Source organism: Acipenser ruthenus, chromosome 6, assembly GCF_902713425.1.
Source record: "Acipenser ruthenus chromosome 6, fAciRut3.2 maternal haplotype, whole genome shotgun sequence".
Taxonomy (NCBI): domain Eukaryota; kingdom Metazoa; phylum Chordata; class Actinopteri; order Acipenseriformes; family Acipenseridae; genus Acipenser; species Acipenser ruthenus.
Genome location: NC_081194.1, coordinates 6,588,795 through 6,598,988, shown reverse-complemented (window position 1 = coordinate 6,598,988; position 10,194 = coordinate 6,588,795). Strand labels below are relative to the sequence as shown.

At 38.1% G+C, this 10,194-nt stretch overlaps 1 pseudogene; it reads right to left on the bottom strand.

Annotated features, from left to right (window-relative positions):
- Positions 1 to 1,037: 1,037 nt before the first annotated feature.
- LOC117410786 (fumarate hydratase, mitochondrial-like) overlaps positions 1,038 to 10,194 on the bottom strand; it is a 10,418-nt pseudogene continuing 1,261 nt past the window's right edge.

The following is a 10,194-nucleotide window of genomic DNA, read 5'->3' as shown; positions in this document are numbered from 1 at the left end:
TTCTCAAACTGTGTCACACTCACAAGCGGTGCTTCATTAAAACTGCCTTTCATATGAAAGGGAGGCTAATGGGGGATACAGACCAAAAGATAGCAGGCTTAGTAAATGTTTAAGTTACCACGTAATTTGTAGGTTAATTGGGAGATGTATAAAGCAACCAGTAAATGCATAAAGTTACCAGCTGATTTATAAAATGACCAAAACTGGCAGTAATGTCAAAAAACTGAAAACTAAAATATAAGAATTCTACAGTTACCATAGAACGGAACCTGTTGACCAAATGTATGTCCGAGAACTGTTTTTAGGTAAGGTATATGCGATTACTAAATCTCCCATCTAATGGTCGAGAATAACTCTTGCTCAATACACAGGGGTACCTGTAAGAGTTCTTTTAATTATTTTTTTCTTTTTGCCCAAAACATACATAGGCCATTGAAATCAAATTATATATACTGTTTGTATATGAAGTGTAAAATAAAAGTTTCATAGTAACTGATTATTATTATTTATTTCTTAGCAGACGCCCTTATCCAGGGCGACTTACAATTGTTACAAGATATCACATTATTTTTTACATATAATTACCCATTTATACAGTTGGGTTTTTACTGGAGCAATCTAGGTAAAGTACCTTGCTCAAGGGTACAGCAGCGTCCCCTACCAGGGATTGAACCCACAACCCTCCGGTCAGGAGTCCAAAGCCCTAACCACTACTCCACACTGCTGCCCTGATAAAATGTCAGAGGGTTTAATCATTTGGCAATGTTAATTTTATTCCATATTACTTAGTAATAAAATAATGCTAATGCTTGGTTTTGCATGGACAAAAATAAATAAATTATTATAGATATTAGATTTTTTTTTTTTTTCACTGATGCTCAGTATGGGTTTTTGTAAATATTGCCAGCCACGTTTCATATGTATGTTTTACATAAGAACATCACATATTCAATATATTACATTGTAATTAAGTTGGTTATTTGTAACAACTGAATATTTATGCCACACAAAATAAAGCAAAATCAAAATAGTGAAGAAATAAAAAGTGTTTGAGCCACCAGTTTAATAACTACCACCAACACACACAATAGGTAGCTTGCATGCGCCGATTTTGTAAATATAAATGAATAGTAAACAGTTTTGGGGGCAAACATAATAATAAAAAAATGACTGTACAAAGTGGATTTTGTATTATTTAGGGCCCAGCATACCCTGGGGTTTGATCCACTGATCAAACTCTTCAGAGGTAAGGTATCCAAGCTTGACTGAGGTTTCTTTTAGTGTTGAGCCTTCCTTGTGAGCAGTCTTGGCAATCTTAGCAGCTTTGTCATATCCTGTACAAAGAAAACAAATACATCATGTCAAATCCACAACACAAAATATTTTAGCCATGAACATACATTAACGCCACTTCCAAATTCATACCTCCAATTTGGTCACAATTGTGGTAGCATGATTCAGAACTTTCTATTGTCTCAGCATTAGCGAAGGCACGAACATCCTTGGAAAACGCCAATGTTGATTTTATAAATATAACTGCATTGGGTTGGATTTTCTCAAGGTCATCCAAGACTTTTCACCCCACTATATAGTACCTTTTCAACCAGGATACAAAGGCAAGTGTTGTTCATGCTACTAGTTCATAATGTGCCATTCATATAAAGGTAACATTAGTACAGCAATGCAATAGTTCAGGTACTTTTAATTAGGTTCAGTGGTTAGAACTGAAATTGTTCATTTTACCTATAGCAAATGCAATATGTGTTTTGTGTGCTGGCATATGACTGCTGCAGTCTTTTTGAACTGTTACAGCAGCATACAAATCAATGCAATCCAACTGTATGTCCATGTATTTATAGTACAAAATTACCATGACAAATATTCAGACGCGGAACTGGCCAATAACTGTTTGTGACTTTACCAAAGTGCCTCTTAGGCATGCTTCACTATATTAGGGCTTCTCTGCCTTCAAACTGAACAGCTGTCTACAGGGGATAGATATCTTTGCTACAGCAGTTTTAAAGGAGTAAAAGGTTAAATAAGCATATGCAGAAATTAAGGACACTTATTTCAGCAACTCAAGAGCTTCCAGCATGCCCATGTGCTGTGTACGTGTCCCAATCTAACATCACCCACTCAGAAGCATGACAGCTGTTTAGGGAAACAAGCATGCTCATTTAGTTATTTGCAAGTCTGATTATGGCCCTCAAGCAAAAGTAACACTTGGTATGAAGAACACTTTACTTGGTTGAATGGCCGCCTGTGCCAAGTATACAGTTGGTTGAAGAAGAGACTATATGCATATACCCGCAGTTGGTTACCTGCATTGACAGGTATGTAGCACTGCAGTGTAATGGGAGAACTTAAAATGAACTAGACACGATGTTTTTTTGTGAACAGAAGCAAAGGATCCCTGATGGCAAGCTGTATGAGATTGCAATGTAATTTCAAAGTACAGATTGCCTCACTTTGGTTAAACTAGATCCTTCTGCTTTCCTATCATCTTTGCCCAATACTTGCACACAACGTGCATACAGTTTATATTGATCTAGTGTATATGCGAGAACATAATAAGACTTATTATCAAACTGAGATTACTGAATCTTTTGGCCAGCCACAGTATGAAGTCTGTACTTCAAAGGTGTACCAGGGAGGACCTTGTCGCTGGTTCAGACGCTTTGGTAAACGGGACTTGCCCAGAGCTGATCTGACTGGGAGGTCCTGATTGGCTGGGGGGGGGGGAGGTCATGCCCAGGGAGCTTACGCCTGTTTAAGAAGACAGCAGCACCATCGTTCGAGGTGACTGCAACACCAGAGCTACAGAGGCAGGCGTGGATCGAAAACTTGCGCTTGTTGACATCGAGGAGCAGAGCATCTCCATGGAGCGAACTACTACATGAAACCCTTCCACTCCAAGACAGTGCTTGAGAAGGCACTGCCCAGTCGAGGCCGTCTGAAGAGGCCGGAGTCACAGTGAGGATGCCGGGCCTCCGAGAGCCCATAAATAGGTCAGTTTAGAGGATGTAATCCCAAACCAAGTACAGTGAGGATTAGTAGTCTAGTTCTTACAACAGTATAGTTCTTACAACAGTATATCTGCCAATCTTACAACAGTATAGATCTACTTCATGAGTGGAATCACTGCCATCTACTGGCAACTTTAATATCACACTTGCCAGGACATAGCCTGAACAAGTTCAGGATTCTTCACTCAGCTTAATGACTAAACTCCTTGCAAATAAGAGATCCATCAGAATATTTTAATTATCAGAGATATAATGCATATAAGCTTTGGAAACTATGGGATTTTGCTTAGCCCCTTTACATCAATTAATCTTTTTTTTTTTTTTAATGAAAAGCCCTTGCAGTAACAAGCTTTAAAATGATACCAATGATACCCCCCCCCCCCCCCACACACACACATAGAATAGGCATTTTTTCCCACCTTCATGACAGTCTCACCATGTGGGGCATAAGATACACAGTTCTTTTGCATGCACAGACTTCCACCCTAAAAATCTGGTCCCTTGTGGTTTACAGCTTCATGGGATTTGATCCCCTGCAGCTTGAAGCCCCAATAATTTTGTGGATGTACTGTGTACTTTGAGGATGGCTATAGTAGCAAGCCACTAGCCTAACCCCAATTATCCAGTGGATTACACATATGCAGACATTATTACCAGGGGTTGACATAACTGTTAACATTAGGTTCTCGTGTGAGTACCAGCAAAAATTAGGGGTCATCATACAAGTCGCTGTCTAGCTCCACCGCCTCCTCCGACAGTTCAAACAATTGGGATGGGAGCATCAGAGACCACAACAATAGTTTCAGAGTGTAGGAGTCCAGATTGCTGGTTATTACAATTTTTAACAAATCATCACACATGTTTCCAGAGTGGCGCATCCAGTAAAGGCGCTCCGAATGGAGTGCAGGATGCGCCCTACAGCCTGGAGATCACAGGTTCGAATCCAGGATATGTCATTGCCGACCGTGACCGGAAATTCCTAAGGGGCGGTGCACAATTGGTCAAGCGCCGCCCAGGTAGGGAGGGCTTAGGTCAGCAGGGCAATCCACGGTTCACCGTGCACCAGTGACCTCTGTGGCTGATAGGGTGCCTGCAGGTCTGCAGGACAGCCATTCAGATATGTGTTGTCCTCCGGCACTATAGGTCTGGTGGCTTCGTTGTGGATCCACAGTGCGAAAAAATGACAGTATGGCAGGAACACGTTTCGGAGGACGCGCGTTTCAGTCTCTGTTCCAAGAGTCACCGGGGGGGTTGCAGCGGTAAACCAGGATAAAAATAATAATTGGGAATTCCAAATTGGGGAGAAAACCGGGGTAAAAAATAAATAAATAAAAAGAAATGTATCATCACACATTCGATTTATTTCAATATCCTACCATCATATTGCCACCCTGGGGATTCAAAAGTAAAAACCCAAACACTTTGTCACTTTATTAGTGTTGTTGAACATGTTAGCATCCCTCTTCTCTGAATGGATGGCTTAATAGAGATCCCTGCTATCATTGGTTGTTCAAGTGCCCATTAAAAGAACACGACTGATCTTATGAACTGGAGTGGTTCCACCTAACACTCAATTTTTTTATAAAATCTTGAAGCAGCCAATGATAGCACTAGCAGGGAGGAACTTCTAGTTAAATTGGAACCCTCACAGAGATTGTTGACAGAGCCCGGAGACCCGGCAAAAATCCAGAGGTTAGGCAGGTACGGCTCACCTTGCAAGCATGAGCACCCTTGCTGCCTTCATGAAAAATGCTTTCCTGTTAAAAATGTACTGACAGTACGCCTTTGCGTCTTAAAGAAAAATTTGGAAGTCTGCATTTCTTTATAGGTTTGCATGCGTACCTGCGTAACAGTTGTGAATCCCTGATTATTACCCAATTACTATAATTATAGCTTTGATAGAAAAAGTGCTCCAAGGTCTTACCTATATGTGGGTTCAGTGCAGTTACCAGCATCAGAGATTCATTCATTAGTTTGTTGATTCTTTCTTTGTTTGCCTCGATTCCAACCACACAGCTCTCCGTGAAACATACAGAAGCATCTCCCAGCAGCTTTGCAGAGTTCAGTACATTTTTAATCTGTGAACAAAGAAGTAGACAGTTGTATTGATGATTTGAATCACTACCCCATTAAGGGGGAGTGGGAATATTGTACTCGAATAAAAAGATCAAAGTTAGCTCTCAAGCTTTTGAGTTTATAAATAGACAACAGTAGTAAAGCTGCGCTAATGACTGGATTCTGCATTCTGCAGCCCTCATGAAAAACATTTACTAGATCTAATGTAACAAGACTGATGAGACTGCTGAGTTTAAGTAGTGAGCTGTAAACTGCCTTTCTATTATCTAGGTCTGTCTGTACGTACCTTCTTACTTACCATCATGGGCTTGAAAACATTCAGTTCAAAGTGACCATTGCTGCCTCCTACTGTCACAGCCACATTATTTCCCATCAACTGAGCAGCTACCATAGTAATGGCCTCACACTGGGTTGGGTTCACTTTACCTTAGGGGGGGAACACAAATAATATGCAAAATATTAGTAACGATGATCATCCAAATGCGTTTTAATTGTAGCTTAAAAAGGGCATGCTGTTTTCTTTCACCACAGACTGAATACACAAGCCTGCCCCAGCCTTGGTTACACTATTTAATTCCCCAGTCTCAGGACATCAGAGCTATGTAGAGCTTGCATACCCAGTATCACTTTACATAGGAAGCAAAGGAATAAAGGAACCACTGCTCTTCAAATGATAGGGGCGATGTTTGCAGCAAGTAGGAGATAGAAGACAGTTGTAAAAACACATATTGTACCACCATGGTCTACAACTGTATCAGAAGTGTTTTGCCATTCACTCTAGAAGAGCGAAACTGAAGGTCACTTTGTCCTACATGTCTCAACTCACCTGCATTAGTGACTTTTAAAGAAACCTTACACATGATTATTACTATTATTATTTTTTAAATCGTACATTTCTAATACTGGTTCTTAAAACGATACACAATAGTAAAATAATATCATACAAAAGTCAATTTATTTTCTGCATCTGTGAATTATTTCTTGGATCATTTACAGTAATGAATAAACACTGGGCTACATTCTCAAAGCTATTTACTGCATATTATTTTCAGAGCTTTTTTTTTTCAGAAAGCAACAATCTCAGCCAACAGCTAAAGTTAGGGCTCGCAAGCAGCCTATAATAAATGTGACTTATCTAAAAGGCCATCTGTTCAGATGTGGATGCAAAAAAAAATAATCTTACAGTAAATTTGGAACAGGTTCTTCTACTCTATGCAGCTATGAAACAGGTCATTTTAGTACCATACCTGGCATAATACTACTTCCTGGTTCATTTTCAGGCAGGATGAGTTCACCAAAGCCTGAGTGAGGCCCAGAGCCAAGGAAACGGATATCATTGGCAATCTTCATTAGACTGCAGGCCACAGTGTGCATCGCTCCACTCAGCTCCACCAGAGCATCATGCACAGTGAGTGCTTCAAACTTATTTGGCACGGTCACAAACGGTAAACCTGGAGACAAGACATTTTATATGACATTTTTCTGTAATTTGGAGCAAAACATGCATCCACATTTCTACAATAAAATTCATTAATTCATTCCTCATGTGATGATGCAGTGAGTTAAAGTATTTTACCACACTGGAAGAAAATATTCTGTTAAATTCATAAGACATTATATTTACTACAACTATCATAACCTCCATTGTATTTTGTGGTTATAATACATTTGCCACTTCTGCTGTATTTACTAGTAGCCCCCTCTTCAGATACACAAATTTAATGGGCAATTTATCCCCTACAATACCCAAATGTTATTAATTTACAAACAATGCAGAATGACTGGGTGGGGCATGTGTTCTTCAGTTTACCCCAACAACATGTCTTTCTGCACTGGTAACTGCCAAGACTAGTACAAATGACTGGCAGTTAGCATGGAAAAAACAACTTTGCTGTTGTTACTACAGTAGATACATCATATCCACTGCAGATTTATTGAACCTAGATAAGTAAAGATAAGAAGTTTGGGCTACTAAATAACAGTCTAGGTAATACTGACATATTGATCTTACTAAAATGGTACATTGAAGGAGCAGTACATTTCAAGAGGTTTGTCTGGGTCATGCTTCTGTTTTCAGACCCACAAGCAGGGAGTAATGGCCTTTCCTCAAATGCATTACCTGTAAGCTCAGACACTCTGGAAGCTACTTTTTCCGCAAAACCAACGCAAGTGTTCACTCCAGCGGCCAGCTCATACACCTCTCGGCATGGCAGACTTGATCCGTTCCATGCTGTATTTCACCTGCTGCACATATCCACTAAACTCCTGAAACACAGACTTTTAGAAAACGTTTAGCAAGCACAGCTCTGGATGAACAGGAACATGAATTGCCCAGTCCCTGACCACATTCCGGCACCTCCTTAAGACTCACCTCTTCAAAGAGCACCTGTAGAACTCCTCTGTTTGTATCCTGGGACACTATCACCATTCATGTAAATGTGCTTTATATTGCTCTTATCTGCCCCGTATTTTACAGCATTTAATCCTGTACTTCAGAATATTGTAATCTGCCAAGTGTTTCACCTGTAGTATTTTGTACTTAATCATATCCTGATGTAACTATCACTTTTTAATCATATCCTGATGTAACTATCACTATTATCTGCTGTATTATTGAATTGTGGTTTGTCACACTTGAACAAAAACTATTGTATTTCTTGCTCTTACTGTATTACTTGTATTGTAACACTTGAAATGTATTTGCTTGCGATTGTAAGTCGCCCTGGATAAGGGCATCTGCTAAGAAATAGATAATAATAATAATAATAATAATAACAATAACAATAATAATAATAATAATAATAATAATAATAATGAATTATTACCCCAGTCAAGTGCATTAAGATAAAACAGAATTGGAAAGGAGATACATTGCATAGTATATTTTACTATGCGATTACAGTACATTAGTGCAGTGTATTTTTATACAACCACAATGTGGAGAGAATATACAAATAGTGAACTATGTATGGTTTGGAGAGAAAGAAATTAATTAATTAATTATAATAAACTGGCTCGTTGCTCTATTTGTGGATGCCATATTCCTTAAAATTAACATGATTTACCCTCGTCAGACCAAGTACAGTCATTAATATAGAAGAGAGAGTGCTGACTGGGTGTGATATTTGCTATATAGATTAAAAACACATACAGCACACCCTCTCTATAACGGCCTTCATTATAAAGAACCTGGCCCCTGGATCCCTAATAATAAATAAAGACAATATAAACACACTCTGTCAACATCCCGGTCTGTACACACAGGACGCCACCTCCGCAGTGAAGTCACCTCTTTTGTCTTAATAAAAAGCATGCACTGTGTAACTATGCCTCCAAAATCAAAAATAATTTTATGTTGCAGCAAAGCTGGAAACTATTAATCGTTTGAAAAAAGGAGTAGCGCTGGCACGTCTCTGTTGTGACGTGAACATGTGTTGTCAAAAAGCACTTCGTTTTTTGGTTTGTTAAGCAACCATGCGTCAAAGCAAAATTGATTAAAGAAAAAAAAAAAAAACTTGAGGAACTTTTCATGTTGGGTTGATTTGGAATAAAAGTTCAGTTTGGCATTCGTGCATGTTGGACTAAGATTTGGTGCACTTTGAAATGATTAATGTAATTTTGAATAGAAGTTCAGCTTCAATTTCGGGCTTTTTGTTTTTTGTTCTGCGTTTTCATAGGATAAAGCAAAGGCAGAGCACTGCATACATGAGACAAACAGGTACGTGTAATTCTACTTTTATTCACTATCATCTCATTAACTTACTCCAAGAGTTTATCGTTCATTTTGCATTTTGATTGTCCTTTTGCTATAACAAACCTCTCAATATAACGAACAAAAGGCTTGGACCCCAACAGGTTCGTTATAGCAAGGGCGTACTGTAAGTTCTTTGTTCAAGACTGAATAGATTCAACTCTTTTAGCCTGTCTGCATATGACATGCCTTTTAAACCTGGGATAATTCTGGTTGCTCTTCTTTGCACTCTTTCTAGCGCAGCAATATCCTTTTTGTAACGAGGTGACCAGAACTGAACACAGTATTTTAGGTGAGGTCTTACTAATGCATTGTAAAGTTTTAACATTACTTCCCTCACGATATATTTAACATTCTGATTTTTTTGGAATTGTATGTTAAAATATAAAACTAGAAGCACTTTTAAAAGCTGCTTTGATATAATACTACAGGCTCAAAACGCTTCTAATACTGTGCATTTAAATCTTTAACAACACATAGCAAGCTTTCCTTTCTAAGGGTTTTCACGTTAAGTCCATGACTGAGAAAAAAAACAAAAAACAAAAGTAAGTTACTCTTTCACCATGGTGTGTATGTATATACACAAAGTATATTTATTAACATACAACAGAAACGTTGGGCAATTAAATATAGTTTAATATTCAATATTATAATTAAGTCATTTTTAATATAAATAGTGTAACGCGACACATCTTAGGGCAAGTGACAGCTAAACAACACAAGGCACTTGGTCTGTAGGCTGCTTTACTACAACGGAATAGTAACACTAGTTAAACATACTCTAAATAACACAAAGCCGGGTGCATTCACATTCTCACTAAAATAAGGTAAACGTCTTACCGATAGCAAGGTGAAGCCTGTGTCCAAAACACTGGAGTATAGACATCGAACATAACTAAAATGAACCTTTTTAAAGTTTAACGTGACGCCTGGTTGATTAAATGGTTGACTTGACATTCAATAAAATAATGAGTTTTGGAATTAAAAATAAAATACTGCAATACAAATATGAATCTGTACTACCTATTGACCTCCCTAGGACGTTAAAATGGATCCGTCCAAAGCTTAATACTTTCAGTTCACATCGTGCACATAAGGGTTGACCAAAAAAACAAACAAAAAAAAAACAACACAGTAACGTTAATTTATTTGATACCCAAATTTTATTCATTCATTCATTCATATTATATATATATATATATATATATATATATATATATATATATATATTATATGTGTGTGTGTATAATCATCTGGCTAACCACCATGTATGTATGTATGTTGAGCTAATTATATAATATTTGCATTGCCCCTTATACATGTGTGTTTCACTTCAACCAT